Below are 16,370 nucleotides of genomic sequence, written 5' to 3'. Positions count from 1 at the left end.
CGGTTACCGCTGGATGCACACAATCGCCTTGCACCGGCCAGAACACGGCCAGACGCGCCTCTCCCGGGCATGCCCGGACTCACTGTTCCCGGGCACGCCCGAACCTCCCGGGCACGCCCGGTCTCGTCTTTCCCGGGCACGCCCGGTCTCGTCTTTCCCGGGCATGCCCGCTCTCGCCTTTCCAGGGCTCGCCCAGAGCGTCCGGGCATGCCCGCTATCGCCTTTTCAGGGCTCGCCCAGAGCGTCCGGGCATGCCCACTATCGCCTTTCCAGGGCTCGCCCAGAGCGTCCGGGCATGCCCGCTATCGCCTTTCCAGGGCTCGCCCAGAGCGTCCGGGCATGCCCGCTATCGCCTTTCCAGGGCTCGCCCAGAGCGTCCGGGCATGCCCGCTCTCGCCTTTCCAGTGCTCGTCCAGAGCGCCCGGGCACGCCCAGCCTCGACTTGCCAGGCCGCAGCCAAACACGCCCGGGCAGGTCCAGACTCGCCTTTCCAAGGCTCGCCCTTGACACCCGGGCATGCCCGGTATAGCTTTTGCTGGGCAAACTTCCCGACATAAATGTGTATATATATTGCTGCCCGATAAACGGGCTTGTCAGAATACCTGAGCTGTTTTGTTTCAATAAAGCAACTCGGACGAATTCCGTCTTTGGTCGCGTCAATTCTTTCGACTCGCGTTGGAGCGCAGTTCCTTCATTGGTGACCTACCGACATGGATACGGCAGTGACGCTTAAACTGCCTACCTTCTGGGAGGCTCACGCGGCTGTTTGGTTCGCTCAGGCGGACTCTCAGTTCGCCCTGCGAGGCATCACCGCGGACGACACCCGCTTCCACCATGTTGTGGCGGCGCTCGGTTCCGCCACCGCGGCCCGCGCCTTGAGCCTCCTCGAGCACCCGCCGGCTGCTGACAAATACGACGCGCTGAAGACACTCCTCCTCGACGCTTTCGCCCTCTCACCGGCAGCACGCGCACGGCGCCTGCTCGCTCTGCCCGAGCTCGGCGACACGCGCCCGTACGAGCGCATGGACTATATGCTCTCGTTGCTCGGTGAGCACTCTCCGGATTTTCTGTTCCGCGAGCTGTTCCTTCGCCAGCTGCCTCACCCGGTACGCCTCGCCCTGGCTGGCACGTTGATCACGGATTCCCGCGCCCTCGCCAGGGAAGCCGATAAGATCTCCTCGGCGGGCCAGCACATCGGCGCGGTTACCTGGAGCCCGCCGCCGTCCGAGGCGACGCCCACGACGCCCGAGCGCCCTGCGCGGTTGGAGGCCGAACTGCCGGTGCAACTGGTGGCCGCCACGCCGCACCGCCCGCTTCCGACACGACGGCCGGGGCCTCCACCTGACCGGGCGTGGTGTTATTACCACGCCAGGTTCGGACACAAGGCTCGGATGTGCCCAGCCAGCCATAAGCCATGAGCGCCGGCCACTCGGGCAACTTGCTGTTTATTCGGGACAAAGCGTCTGGGCGGCGTTTCCTGTGTGACACCGGCGCCCAACTGAGCGTCATACCCGCCTCCGAGCAGGACAGGCGGGACGCCGTTTGCGGCCCCTCTTTGGTCGCTGCTTATGGCTCGGCCATACGCACTATCGGCCCACGCGTCGTCACCCTCTGCTTCGGCAGCCAGCGTTTTCAATGGACTTTTGTGACCGCCTGCGTCCCCATGGCTTTGCTGGGCGCCGACTTCCTCTGCGCGCACGGGCTGCTGGTCGACGTCAAACGTCGTCGCCTTGTCAACGCCGAGACCTTCAGCTCCCTGGCGTGCACGATGAGCAGCTCCGCGCCGACCGAACTGGCGTGCGCCCTCCCGGCAGCGAACGTGTTCGCTCGCCTGCTCGTGGAATTCCCGGCCCTCACGCGGCCGACGTTTTCGGCCGTCGCGGTGCGGCACGGGATCGAGCACCACATACCCAACTACGGGCCCGCCGGTCTAAGCCAGGGCCCGCCGCCTCGACCCGGCCAAGCTCGCCATGGCGAAGGCCGAGTTCGACGCGTTGGAGCACCTCGGCATCGTGCGGTGCTCCGATAGCGCGTGGGCCTCGCCACTGCACATCGTACCAAAGCCGGGGGGTGGATGGCGCCCGTGTGGCGACTACCGCCGTCTCAACGACGCTACCACCCCCGACAGGTACCCGATCCCGCATATTCAGGACTTTTCCGCCCGTTTGGCGGGACGGGTCATCTTTTCGAAAATTGACCTGATACGGGGCTACCACCAGGTACCTGTCCGGGCGGCCGACGTCCCGAAGACGGCCGTCATCACGCCGTTCGGCCTGTTCGAATTTTTGCGGATGCCGTTTGGCCTCAAGAACGCGGCCCAGGCGTTCCAGCGCTTGATGGACGGCGTGCTGCGCGACCTGCCGTTTCTTTTCGTCTATCTGGACGATATCCTCGTCGCCAGCACGTCCCGCGCCGAGCACCTCCTCCACCTCCGAACACTGTTCGGTCGCCTCAGCGAGCACGGCTTAATTGTCAACCCGGTCAAATGCCACTTCGGCGAGACGACCGTTGACTTTTTGGGCCACCGCATCACCAAGACCGGGGCCGTGCCGCTGCCGACCAAGGTCGAGGCCATCACCACGTTCCCGCGTCCCCGTTCCATCAAGGCCCTCTAAGAGTTCCTCGGCATGGTGAATTTTTATCACCGATTCGTGCCCCGCGCTCCTCAGCTCATGCGGCCCCTTTACGAGGCCCTCCGGGGCAAGCCGGCCAAGCATGACATTGTTTGGTCCGCGGCCATGGACGCAGCCTTCGCCAGCGCCAAACGGGCCCTCGCCGACGCAACGCTGCTGGCTCACCCGGTGCTCAACGCGCCCATTGCCCTCACTACGGACGCCTCCAACTACGCGGTGGGCGCCGTCCATGAGCAATGGGTGGACGGGGTTTGGCAGCCACTCGCTTTTTTCAGCCGGCAACTCCAGCCGAACGAGTTAAACTACAGCACGTTCGACCGCGAGCTGCTCGGGCTATTCCTGGCTGTTTGCCATTTCCGACACCTCCTGGAGGGCCGCCCGTTCACGGCTTTCGTTGACCACAAGCCGTTGGTCTACGCAATGGCTAAGGTCACGGAGCCGTGGTCGGCCCGCCAGCAGTGCCACCTCTCCGCCGTGTCGGAGTTCACCACGGACATCCGGCACGTCGCCGGCAAAGACAACGCCGTGGCCGACTGTCTTTCTCGGGCCAGCGCGAACGCGGTCCACCTCGGCGTGGACTTCGCGCTCATGGCGGCCGACCAGACCACCGACGCCTCGGTGCAGGCACTCCATGCGGCGGACACGGACCTCCGCCTGGCCGACATTCCCTTCGCGGGCACCGTCCTGCTCTGCGACGTCTCCCAGGGCCAGCCTCGCCCCATCGTGCCCGTTTCCTGGCAGCGCTGCATCTTCGCCTCCATCCACGGCCTTTCTCACCCGGGCCGGAAAGCTTCTCAGAAGCTGGTGTCGGCGCGTTTCGTCTGGCACGGCCTTCGACGAAACATCCGCGACTGGGCTAACGCCTGCATGGCCTGCCAGCGGGTCAAGGTCCACCGCCACACCCAGGCCCCGCTGGCACCTTTCGCCGTGCCTGAACGGCGTTTCGACCACGTCCACGTGGACCTGGTGGGTCCCCTGCCCCCCTCGCGGGGGTTCACCCACCTACTCACCATGGTGGACAGGACCACCAGGTGGCCGGAGGCCGTGCCCCTCGCCTCCACCACCACCGCCGACGTGGCGCAGGCGTTCATCGCCACCTGGGTCGCGCGCTTCGGCGCACCAGCGGACATCTCGTCCGACCACGGCCCACAGTTCACGTCTGAGCTTTGGGGCGCGGTCGCCCGTTCGTTGGGGGTCACGCTGCAACGCACCACGGCCTACCACCCCCAAGCCAACGGGTTGTGCGAGCGGTTTCACCGCTCCATGAATGCCGCACTCATGGCCGGCCTTCAGGACGACGGTTGGGCCGACCGGCTGCCGTGGGTCCTTTTGGGCCTTCGCACAGCCCCCAAGGAAGACCTCCAGGCGTCTGCCGCCGAGCTCGTCTACGGCCAGCCGCTCCACGTCCCAGGCGAATTCGTGCCCGACGCGACCAGTCCCTGGTCCGCCGCTCGCCAGCGCTCGGACCTCCAGGAGGCCGCCCGACTATTTGCCCCCGTGCCGACGTCCCGCCACGGTGGCCCCCAGTCCTACGTCCCCCCGGCGCTTCGCACAGCGGAGTACGTCTTTGTGCGTCATGACGCGCACCGGGGGCCACTCCGGCCGCCGTACGACGGGCCCTTCCGGGTCCTGCGACGGGGCGACAAGTCTTTCATCGTCGACTTCGGCGGCCGGCTGGACCGGATTTCTGTGGACCGCCTCAAACCGGCGCACATGGACGTCGACCGACCACCACGGTTGGCCCTTCCTCCGCGGCGAGGCAGCCCCCCGTCCACAGTTCCCCCCGCTCGACCATCCACCACCACGTCGGACCCCTCCCCACGACTCTCCAGGGGTCGCTTCGGCCGGATCATCCGGACCCCCCTTAAATTGACCCTGCCGGTGCAGGTCGATTCTGGAGGGGCGTGTGTAGCGGTTACCGCTGGATGCACACAATCGCCTTGCACCGGCCAGAACACGGCCAGACGCGCCTCTCCCGGGCATGCCCGGACTCACTGTTCCCGGGCACGCCCGAACCTCCCGGGCACGCCCGGTCTCGTCTTTCCCGGGCATGTCCGCTCTCGCCTTTCCAGGGCTCGCCCAGAGCGTCCGGGCATGCCCGCTATCGCCTTTTCAGGGCTCGCCCAGAGCGTCCGGGCATGCCCGCTATCGCCTTTCCAGGGCTCGCCCAGAGCGTCCGGGCATGCCCGCTATCGCCTTTCCAGGGCTCGCCCAGAGCGTCCGGGCATGCCCGCTATCGCCTTTCCAGGGCTCGCCCAGAGCGTCCGGGCATGCCCGCTCTCGCCTTTCCAGTGCTCGTCCAGAGCGCCGGGCACGCCCAGCCTCGACTTGCCAGGCCGCAGCCAAACACGCCCGGGCAGGTCCAGACTCGCCTTTCCAAGGCTCGCCCTTGACACCCGGGCATGCCCGGTATAGCTTTTGCCGGGCAAACTTCCCGACATAAATGTGTATATATATTGCTGCCCGATAAACGGGCTTGTCAGAATACCTGAGCTGTTTTGTTTCAATAAAGCAACTCGGACGAATTCCATCTTTGATCGCGTCAATTCTTTCGACTCGCGTTGGAGCGCAGTTCCTTCAATACAAAGGGAACGTGGGGACATTGGGGGGGGAGGGGGGGAGGAGGGAGGGGAACGGGGGGCAGGGGAGGGGAACGGGGGGCAGGGGAGGGGAGGGGGAGGGGAGGGGAGAGGAACGGGGGGGAGGGGAGAAGAGGGGGGGGGGAAGTACCCGGCATTGCCGGGCGGGGAAGAGGAGGGGAGGGGAATCTATATATAGATGTAACTAATGATGGCAGCAGCAGAATTAATTCGGAAGTTTACAAAAACATTTTGTTTGCCTACGTACAAGAAAATGCTGCCACACTCATTGGGTGGCCCCCTCCCCCTCCCGCTCCCCCCTCCCCTCCCCCCCGTCTCCCCCCGTTCCCCCCGTTTCACTTCCCCCCCCCCCCTCCTCCTCCCCTAGCAGAAGTACCCGGCATTGCCGGGAGGGGAACGGGGGGGAGGGGAGAAGAGGGGAAGAGGAGGGGATGGGGAGGGTGAGGGATGGGAGGGGGAGGGGAGAAGAGGGGGGGATGGGGAGAGGGGGGGATGGGGAGGGTGAGGGATGGGAGGGGGAGAGGGGAGAAGAGGGGGGGAGGGTGAGGGAGGGGGTGGGAGGGGGGAGTGCAAGGTCTAGGGGAAAAGGGAGGGGTAGGGTGGAGGGGGAGGACGGAGGGGGAAGGGAGGGGAAGGGAGGACGGAGGGGGAAGGGAAGACGGAGGGGGGAAGGGGAGGGGCAGTCAACAATTACGTTGCAGTTCTCATGGTCGGAGAGCAGCACAACAATCGCGACATCGTCCTGCATCTTCGCAAGAGCACGAAGCGGATTTTGGAGATTCACCGATCCTGTGACCCACGCCCTCCAGTACTGGCGTTGCCGGGCGGGGGAAGGGAGACCCGTACATTCCCAACCAGTACATTCGCCCTCTCGACTCAAGCTCACGCGGACAAAAGCCTCGCACAAATTACACCGTGAAGGCCCAATGGTCATGTCTATGCCACAAATCAAGTACGTGAGCGAGTCGGGCGCACTGAATTGAAAATATATAGAACGCTCATACTCCGTGAAAACTGAAGCCGCCGTGTCGCCATCTTGGTCAGCACGACTCGACCAACTCGCTTCGCGGATCTCGTTTGTTTTGAACGTGTCCCAGATTTTAAAAGCCAGACAACTCTTAAAATGCCATTTTGTGCGGCAATAAACTGCTCCAATCGGTTACGGAAGGGTTGTGGAAAGACGTTTCACAGCTGTTTCAAAGACATTAATTAATTAAAATTTAAAAGACGAATTCGTATTCGAAATCGAAAGGGGAAAGGGGAAATCCTTCGTATTCGAATTCGTGAACACGAAATATGAATTAAAATTTAATTCATATCGCACAAAATCGACACAAAACACGATCGCATAAAGGTCAAAAATCGCAATCGCTTTTCGCCCTGAATTACGTGCAAACGTGTGACGGGTCACGGGATGGAACATCACGTGATCGCTCTGAGCGAATCAGTCTGGCGGCGGGGATGGAACATCACGTGATCGCTCTGAGCGAATCAGTCTAGCGGCGGGGGTGGAACATCACGTGATCGCTCTGAGCAAATCCGTCTGGCGGCGGGGATGGAACATCACGTGATCGCTCTGAGCGAATCAGCGAGCTGCTCTGGCACCGGCTGAGATTAGCAGGTACTTGGCTGAAATGCGCTGAGGTAAATATGAATAAAAAATATGGATCTCGTCAAATATTGTCTCGGCCATGTTCGTCCCAGGCTCAATGGCCATGTCTATGCCAAATATCAAGCACGTGAGCCGCTCCGTTTCGGAGTCTATCAGTAACATTACACACACACACACACACACACAAACTGTGTTTTATATATATAGATGTAACTAATGATGGCAGCAGCAGAATTAATTTGGAAGTTTACAAAAACATTTTGTTTGCCTACGTACAGGAAAATGCTGCCAAACTCATTGGGTGGCGCTTCACCATGCAGCAAGACAACGACCCAAAACACACTGCTGACACAACCAAGGAGTTCATCAGGGAGAGAAAGTGGAAGGTTTTAGCTTGGCCAAGTCAATCTCCTGATTTAAATCCAATGGAGCATGCATTTCACGTGCTGAAGAGGAGACGAAAGTCAGAAACCCCCCACAACTAACAACAACTGAAAATGGCTGCAGTAAAGACTGGGCAAAGCATCTCAAAGGAAGAAACCAAGAGTTTGGTGATGTCGATGGGTCACAGGCTCGATGCAGTTATTGCATGCAAGGAATATGCAACCAGATACTAACTATTATACAACTTTAATTTACTTTAAGTTAATCTGTTGCAATACTTATGCTTAACAAAAATGGGGCAGTATGGGAGGAGGCACTGAACATACAAAGTGCTGGTAAAACATCGATGCATTGACATACCAAGAAAAGAAGCTGACATTCTGTATTCTTGCCTCATATTTATATTTTGATCTCAAATCCAAATTTCTTGAGTATATAGCAATAATAACAAATTTGACTTCAATGTTCCAATACTTATGGAAGGCACTGTATCTCATGTAAATGTTTTAAGCAAAATACCTCTTAGCTGAGTTCCGTCTGCGATCAGGCTAATAACTGAACACCAGAAGGTCCTTGGTAAAACTCCCAATTTCACACTGACAAGATTCCTGTTCATTAGAAGTAGCTGGCTGATGGGTAACACCCCAAGTAAAGTGGGTAACTGATGGGTAACTCCAATTACAATGTTAGATGCATTATAGCAATCCTAATGAATTTCCATGAGCACACAACAGGCAAGAATACGGAACATTACTAATTCCCTCCAATAGGTTCCACGCACCCCCACTTCACTCTGTCTGCTCTTACACCCACATCCCTCCAAATTTCCTGCTTCCGATGCAATGCCTCATCGTGGCCATTTGGCCTCTTTCCTGGTTGCTGAAGCGGTGAATTGTGCTGATCTCTCCTGTCTCAAGATATCTGTGATACTGATTGATTATATTGCCAATGCACAGGATTTCTACCTCAAGGTAAACCTGCAGTCATTTGGCTTCACCAGGTGAGGTGTCTACTTTTTATGATGATTATATTTGATTGTTTTTTTTTATGATCACTGTTCAGCAGTAAGCAGATTGCTGAGCCGCTAACACAAAGTTGAGAAAGTTTTTAACCTTCTCCATCCAATAAATCAACATCACATCGAATCTATATGGAGTTATATAAAGTTGCATGACAAGTAAAAGGAAAAAAAACTGAAAAAACTTGTAGTTTCTGAACTCACTTGTAGTTGTTGTTTCTGAACTGATCTCAAAAAGAACACTGAACACTTGAAGTTTCTGAACTGATTTCACAAAGATTGTGAGATTAGTCCTTGGTGTTGTGGTGTTGAGAATATCTTGCAGTGGGTTCAGAATATCTTGCAGAGGGTTCAGAATATCTTGCAGAGGGTTCAGAATATCTTGCAGAGGGTTCAGAACATCTTGCAGAGAGTTCAGAACATCTTGCAGAGAGTTCAGAACATCTTGCAGAGGGTTCAGAATATCTTGCAGAGGGTTCAGAACATCTTGCAGAGGGTTCAGAATATCTTGCAGAGGGTTCAGAATATCTTGCAGTGGGTTCAGAATATCTTGCAGAGGGTTCAGAATATCTTGCAGAGGGTTCAGAATATCTTGCAGAGGGTTCAGAATATCTTGCAGAGGGTTCAGAATATCTTGCAGAGGGTTCAGAATGTCTTGCAGAGGGTTCAGAATATCTTGCAGAGGGTTCAGAACATCTTGCAGAGGGTTCAGAATATCTTGCATATTGTTCAGCATATCTTGCAGAGGGTTCAGAATATCTTGCAGAGGGTTCAGAATATCTTGCAGAGAGTTCAGAACATCTTGCAGAGGGTTCAGAATATCTTGCAGAGGGTTCGGAATATCTTGCAGAGGGTTCAGAATATCTTGCAGAGGGTTCAGAATATCTTGCAGAGGGTTCAGAATATCTTGCAGAGGGTTCAGAATATCTTGCAGAGGATTCAGAATATCTTGCAGAGGGTTCAGAATATCTTGCAGAGGGTTCAGAATATCTTGCAGAGGGTTCAGAATATCTTGCAGAGGGTTCAGAATATCTTGCAGAGGGTTCAGAATATCTTGCAGAGGGTTCAGAATATCTTGCAGAGGGTTCAGAATATCTTGCAGAGGGTTCAGAATATCTTGCAGAGTGTTCAGAACATCTTGCGGAGTGTTCAGAACATCTTGCGGAGGGTTCAGAACATCTTGCGGAGGGTTCAGAACATCTTGCGGAGGGTTCAGAATTTCTTGCAGAGGATTCAGAATATCTTGCAGAGGATTCAGAATATCTTGCAGAGGGTTCAGAATATCTTGCAGAGGGTTCAGAATATCTTGCAGAGGGTTCAGAATATCTTGCATGCTCAATCCCAAGTCAATTTTAAGTTTTGCATCAATGTGTTTCTGAGCCTTTCAAATAGCATGTCGCTTCTAGAATCTAGCCCTGATCACTTCTGGGTCGTAGCACTGCGATAAAAAGACTGATTCAGACAAGGTACGGTGTCGACAGGTAAACTGCAGACTTACGAGACACCTGTTCTTGTTGACGAGCTGCTCCAGCGAGAGGTGTATTCGATCAAGTCTGCTTCAGAAAGGGCTCTTTCATTGATTGCTAGCTATTTGTTGGAAAGTCGGACAAACAAAACAAGAATGGCAGGTGAATAATTTCTACTTTATATAATCACCCACAGTTTGTAAAATTTGAACATAGAATCATTCAGAAAAATGAGCAACCAATCGAATATCGCGGACGACGTGTGCGGTGCTGTTGGTCCGACAGCCCCATCTGTTGTGGAGGTAGCTCACTTACCTTTGAGCTGTTTAATTTGGGTTAATGTTTGATGTGAATTGTAGGTTGGTGTGTCATGCTCATAGGCAGGGCATTGTAATACACAGGGTGCCATCCCTTGGATGGATGTTGTAAGCTGGGTGTCACATTTTCTAGCATTAGTCGGTGATGCTAAAATCCTCCGGTGTGTTTTGATGAAGGGTACACTAACGAAGACAAATGCAAACCACATATTGTAATTCTTGCATGGGACCACTTTGGCAGCAATGAACTTGCTTTCAGAAAGAGCACCATATATGTGTGTGTATGTATACAGTGCCCTCCATAAATATTGGAACAGTGAATTCAAATTTGTTATTATTGCTGCAAACTGAAGAAATCTGGAATTGAGATCAAAAGATGAATATGAGGGACAAGTACAGAAGGTCAGCTTTCATTTCTTGGTATATCTATGGTTATATGTTTTACCATTGTAGAACAATAGCACTTTGTATGTTCAGTCCCCCCATTTTTGTTAAGCATATCTATTGCGACAGATTAACTTAAAGTAAATTAAAGTTGTATAATAGTTAGTATCTGGTTGCATATCCCTTGCATGCAATAACTGCATCGAGCCTATGACCCATCGACATCACCAAACTCTTGGTTTCTTCCTTTGAGATGCTTTGCCAAGCATTTACTGCAGCCATTTTCAGTTGTTGTTTGTTTTGGGGGGTTTCTGACTTTAATCTCCTCTTCAGCAAGTGAAATGCATGCTCCATTGGATTTAAATCGGGAGATTGACTTGGTCAGGCTGAAACCTGCCACTTTCTCTCCCTGATGAACTCCTTGGTTGTGTCAGAAGTGTGTTTTGGGTCATCGTCCTTCTGCATGATGAAGCGGCGCCCAATGAGTTTGGAGGCATTTTCTCGTACATAGGCAGGGCCCTTAGGGATATTTTGGTTCAAATTCTTCCAAAAGCATCAAATTTGGCGCAGATGTTGACCATGCCATACTCTTTCGATTTTTGACGGGCGCCAAGGGCGGTATGATCCGGGGACCATACCGGTCCATCCCGCCATGTCACCTGACCTATGACGTCATAATTAGGATATGCATCCAATCACATGGCGTACTATAAGTGGTCAAAGTTCAAAATGAATCGATCGAAAAATGAAGGCAGGGATCTATTTTTAAGGTTTTCATAAAATCCAATATGGCCGCCAGGTCACATGACCTATGACGTCATATTTATGACATGTATACAATCATGTATACATGAATCCGGATCATGATCACACAAAAATTAAACACAAGGATATGGCATACAGTTCATAAAACATCAAAATCCGTACCTTTGTAATTAGACTGATGAACTGCATATGCCTGAAAATTAGGAAATAGGCATGTAAATATTTCCTCTAATTGTCAAAAATAAGGTCAGAGTTCGATTACCCAACCCAGAAACATAAAATGGTGAAACTCGCGTAAATCTTGACAAAAAACTCAAAAACCGACATATTTGACTCAAAAATGACCTTTAAGATGACCTTGAGGGTTGACCTTGACCCCAAATCATCAAAATAACATCATAATTGGATTCCTCGACCTCGAAAACCCCTGAAAAGTGGTATCATACATGATTCCAACCCTTTTGGTTATTTAACTGATTTTCCTCTAATCCGGGTGGCGGCCATTTAGTATTTCGCCAATATGGGGCCCCCGGGGGGGGGGGCGCCCGTCTTGGCGCCCGTCAAAAATCGAAAGAGTATGGCATGGGCAACATCTGGGCCAAATTTGGTGCTTTTGGAAGAATTTGAACCAAACAGCCCCAAAATATCCCTAAGGGCCCTGACTAAGACAAAATGTTTCTGTCCAGTTCCGAATTCATTCTGCTGCTGCAATCATTAGTCACATCATCAATAAAGATGAGTGCGCCAGTTCCAGAGGCAGCGATGCAAGCCCGGGCCATGACACGACCTCCACCATGCTTCACAGATGAGGTAGTACGCTTTGGATCACATGCAGTTCCTTCCTTTCTCCACACTTTCGCCTTTCCATCGCTTTGGTAAATGTTTATCTTGGTCTCATCTGTCCATACAACTTTATTCCCTAACTCAACCTGCTCACCACTGCTTCTTGGCAAATTCTAATTTAGCCTTTCTATTTTTGGTGCTGGTGAGAGGTTTGCATCTTGCGGTGTAGCCTTTGTAATTCTGCTGTCTAAGTCTTCTGCGAACGGTAGATTGTGATACTTTCACCACTACACTCTCTAGAGGTTGCTGGTGATGTCACTGAGAGTCATTTTCTGGTTTTTCCTCACAAACTTGATGGTTTTTCTGTCGTCAACTGCAGTTGTTTCCTTGGGCGACCTGGCTGTTGTCTATTGCTAACCACACTAGTGGTTTCTTTCTTTTTCAAGATATTTGCAATTGTTGTATTCCCAATGTTCAATTGTTGTGCTATGGTTGTTATTATTCTGTTCTTTCAGCTTCCAAATTGCTTCTTTTTCTTTCATATACAATTCTCTGGTCTTCATGTTGGTTTATGCCTACTGACTCCCAAGGCAAAAGAACTGAAAAAACTGAAGCACCTTTAGAGGCCATTTTTCCCCGCAGAGCAGGGGTTGGCCTTTTTCAGGCACCGTGATCCCCTTTTTGAAGCAATGTTTTATGGCCGGATGCTCTTCCTGTCACCAACCCTGTTAGTCGCCTCTTGCGACACACAGGGAATTACCAGTGAACTGGTACTCGATTTGCCGACCTCGGAAGGATGACAGGCTGAGTCAACCCCCCTGGTGTTAATTCAGCGATGATCGGGATTCGAACCCAGGATCCGAGGATCCCAAGCCAACACCCTTTTTTTCAGTTCTTATTAAAATCGAACGGCTTTTTCCTCCCAAGGCAAAAGCAAAGGTTAAAACCAAGACTAGACATTCACATATTTTTATGTGTGAACGATCAATACAACAAGAAACACCTGCCAGTCACTTGTGTTTACTTAAAATGGGGGGACTGAACATAATTGCTGTGGAAAATCCCCTTGTCATTATGTCTGACGACTACCTCCCCCCCCCCCCCCCCCTTACCTGCCCATCACGCGCCCATCATTGAGTGAGCGCCTCAGCTCCCTCCCTTGCACTCAAACTCTCAAATTATTTGTGTGCAAATCCAAACAAAACATTATCCCCCCTATTATTTCCAAACTGAATCTACATCAAATAATATAAATGCTTCTTCTTTTTTTAAAATCATTTTGAGAATACATTTGAACTCTTGTTTCTCCTTTGCGGACACCGAACATGTTCTGCTCCTCCAGAGTGATACATGTCTCTTCTTTGTCTTCAAAAGGACTATTTTTTCTGAGGTTTTTGTCTGCTTTGCACCTCTACAAACCTTCCCTCACCCCCTAACCCCTCACTCCCCCCCTAACTCCTCACTCCCCCCCCCCCTCATCCCTCACCCCCTAACTCCTCACTCCCCTCCCCCCCCAAATCCCTCACCCCTGCTCATACAGCGCAACGTTTCTCCAGGCATCTAACAAGCGTTTTAATCCCCCATCCCATGATCTTTATATCTGTTTATGAAAATTGGGAATATGGAATCAGGAAATGCATCCTCTCCCACTCCACCTCCTCAAAGCTTCATGTTCCCTAATTTCTGCCTTCCTCTGTACCCCACCCTTTCAATTCTTCCCCCTCATCTCACCCTCTAAACCATTTCCCCTCACCTCACACACTCAAACCTTTCCATCCACTCTGCTCTTTGCCGTGACATCCCTCATCCTTCTGAAAGAGGCAGCAGCCTCTTCCCTCCCCTCAGACCTCGAAAAATCACAAACTGGTCGAACACCCGGACCATGTCCTTCAATCATGATAAATCGTACACTCACTCCCTCTCTCCGAAAGGATCGTTTCCCAAACCCTCCCACATACTTTCTCAACAACAGTCTCAAAGAGGTTCAGTCACTAAAATCTTGGTTTGAGTGACTGAACTCACTCTCACTTTTGGCCATGATCTCTTGGACAAGCCACATTTCAAAGATGGCCTCCAAAGACAGAATCCGACAGGGGCATTCTCCATCATGCAAAGTCCTTCCTTGGCACACCTGAACTATCCACGAGAGACACCGCACAACCCCTTCCCCCCCCCCCCCCCCCAACAAGGCCTGCAGCTTGATGTAGTACTGCTCTCCCCTCTGGGCTGGCTCCCCTGCTTCACATATTGTTCAGCTTGACGCTGTGGACACCAAGGTCTTCAAGATCATTGGAATCTCCCATCATGAAGCTGAGTGTATGAGCTATCACCTTCATATCGTGGACAGGTCGGTGGTCTCTCTGTCATCTACCACCTGCTTTCTGGTCTTGCACCCTCTGCTCTGGCCTGGTGTTGCCTTAACGGTTAACGTGGCTGGCTTAAGGTCCTGAGTTCGAGATTCTGTCAAGCAATTGAATTAACACCAGGTGGGTTGACTCAACCTGTCATCCTTCCGAGGTCACCAAAATGAGTACCTGAGGACTGGTATTAGAGGAAAATGCATCAGCGGCACACCTACGCCCCCAGGAAATGATGCAACCAGCAGGCACAAGCTGCACACGTACCACCTCTCTCTGCTCTTTTCGTGCTTTGTTCCCCTCCATGTTTCTGCAGGCTCATTTGTTCCACTTTTTTTTTTTTCGGCCATGGAATCAACCTCCACATCCTCGATGTCTTCAATCCCATTCTTCCCTCCAGGTATTCAAGACAGCTGTTCACCACCATCTCAGATCTTCCACAATCCAAAAACCATGATCTTTGCTACCATCGTTAACCCCAACCAAATCCCTCCTATTTTTCCAAATTTCCCACCTTGGGGTTTCCTTCTCCATAAATGCCTGTTTTACGTCCTGTTTTCATCTGTTACGTCCTGGTCCGTTCACTGTACTCGCTCTTCCATGAGCCTCGACTAGTTGTACAAAGAAAACAACAATGTTGGTACCATGTCAGTCAAATTGTTATCATTTCCCCTCCCGGTCAATCTTATGGTTGCCCATCTCGGTTCGTGACAAGCTAATACTGCCATTTCAACGCACCTTTGAACCCACAGGTATTCTCCTGTCGTGAATTGATGAATTGTGTTATCACTGAAATGATTATGAGCGGAAGCCCAGGAAAGGATCCAGGAATGGCACACCTGGTCCAGGGAAAATGGTCAAGGAAAAGCCCAGGAATGGGAAGCCCAGGAAGCTCAGGTCCGGATACACGCAATATCAGTTCTCCAACGTCCCCCCCAATGCCCAATAAGGTTTCCTATGACGTTGGAAACAAGTTTATTTTTAAGTGAAAATTTGAAGAAAAGGAGCCGCATCGTGAGAAGGTGTCACACCCATATACCTTGGATCCCGCCCTATTACACCTACGTCACATGGGTTCGTTGAATGTTGAACAACAGTGGATCGGGCTCAACTGCAACTGAAGCTTTTATCAACTGTGACAGACGTGACATGAACAGGCAAGCAAAGGCAGCTGCTAGAACCTTCCAAACCAGTTAGACCACAGCATAAACCGTGAATAGCACAGCGATCGAGGAGAGGCTGCCAGAGGGCAACAGGGAGGGAGAGGAAACCCCCTGAGGATCAAGTAATCCTGCGCCTTATTGGCTGTTTTCGTATTTTTCATTTCCTGAGACTATGTAAGATCTTTGGGGGATTACGAAGAGGCGCAAATCTTTTCGTCTTGCTCCAACGGAAGGTGCTGACACTGACACTGACACGGAGCAGCGCAGGTGTCCTGTGGATTACAAACGTTGGGGCCTGTCTCAAGGTAAGGTGCAATTACATTATTCGAGCTCAACTTTTTCCTTTTTTTTAGCTCAACAACTCAACTTTAAAACGCCGTCAGAGTTGAAAATGAAAGGGATATTATATAACACAACATTCCAGGAAACTTCAATCAGGTTCCGGGGATTTTAAGCAGAATGAATTTATGGCTGTACAATTAGATACGCGTGTGGTTAAGGAACAAGTTTATACAACCCTACGAGAGTTAACTCTGGATAATCGGAATACCGGTAAAATTCAAATGGAATAATTTAGTCGGGGCCTATGAAGACCATGCTCGCAAATTCTTTGGAAGTTCAAAACTTGTTTGATTCCACGTTGTGCCATACTATATCCCATCTCTACGACAGGCCGGCATATGAGCTTCACTTTCTGCAGACCGGAAGGAATGACATCCTGGTCTGAAACGTAGAGGAGGACATTCAAATTTGGAACATCTCGTATTGTCGTCCTTACCTGTTTCAGGCAGGATCGTCAAACAATCCTGTATTAAGAGGGTTGATGGTAGACTGCGGGCGCCCTTCAGGCACCTGGCTGGGCCAAAGCACGGAAAGAGCAGAGGGTCC

At 52.1% G+C, this 16,370-nt stretch overlaps 2 protein-coding genes across 2 annotated transcripts in view; both read left to right on the top strand.

Annotated features, from left to right (window-relative positions):
• Positions 1-16,370, top strand: part of SNX14 (sorting nexin 14) — a 776,643-nt gene that overhangs the window by 252,675 nt on the left and 507,598 nt on the right. The gene's annotated exons all lie outside the window — the stretch shown is intronic.
• Positions 15,383-16,370, top strand: part of STX11 (syntaxin 11) — a 64,317-nt gene continuing 63,329 nt past the window's right edge. Inside the window, exon 1 of the mRNA XM_078774027.1 lies at positions 15,383-15,787. The gene's annotated coding sequence lies outside the window, so the exon portion shown is untranslated. The remainder of the gene's footprint in view (positions 15,788-16,370) is intronic.

This window comes from Myxine glutinosa, chromosome 3 (genome assembly GCF_964187855.1).
Source record: "Myxine glutinosa chromosome 3, kmMyxGlut1.1, whole genome shotgun sequence".
In the NCBI taxonomy this organism is placed as follows: Eukaryota; Metazoa; Chordata; class Myxini; order Myxiniformes; family Myxinidae; genus Myxine; species Myxine glutinosa.
This window is presented reverse-complemented; position numbering and strand designations above follow the sequence as displayed.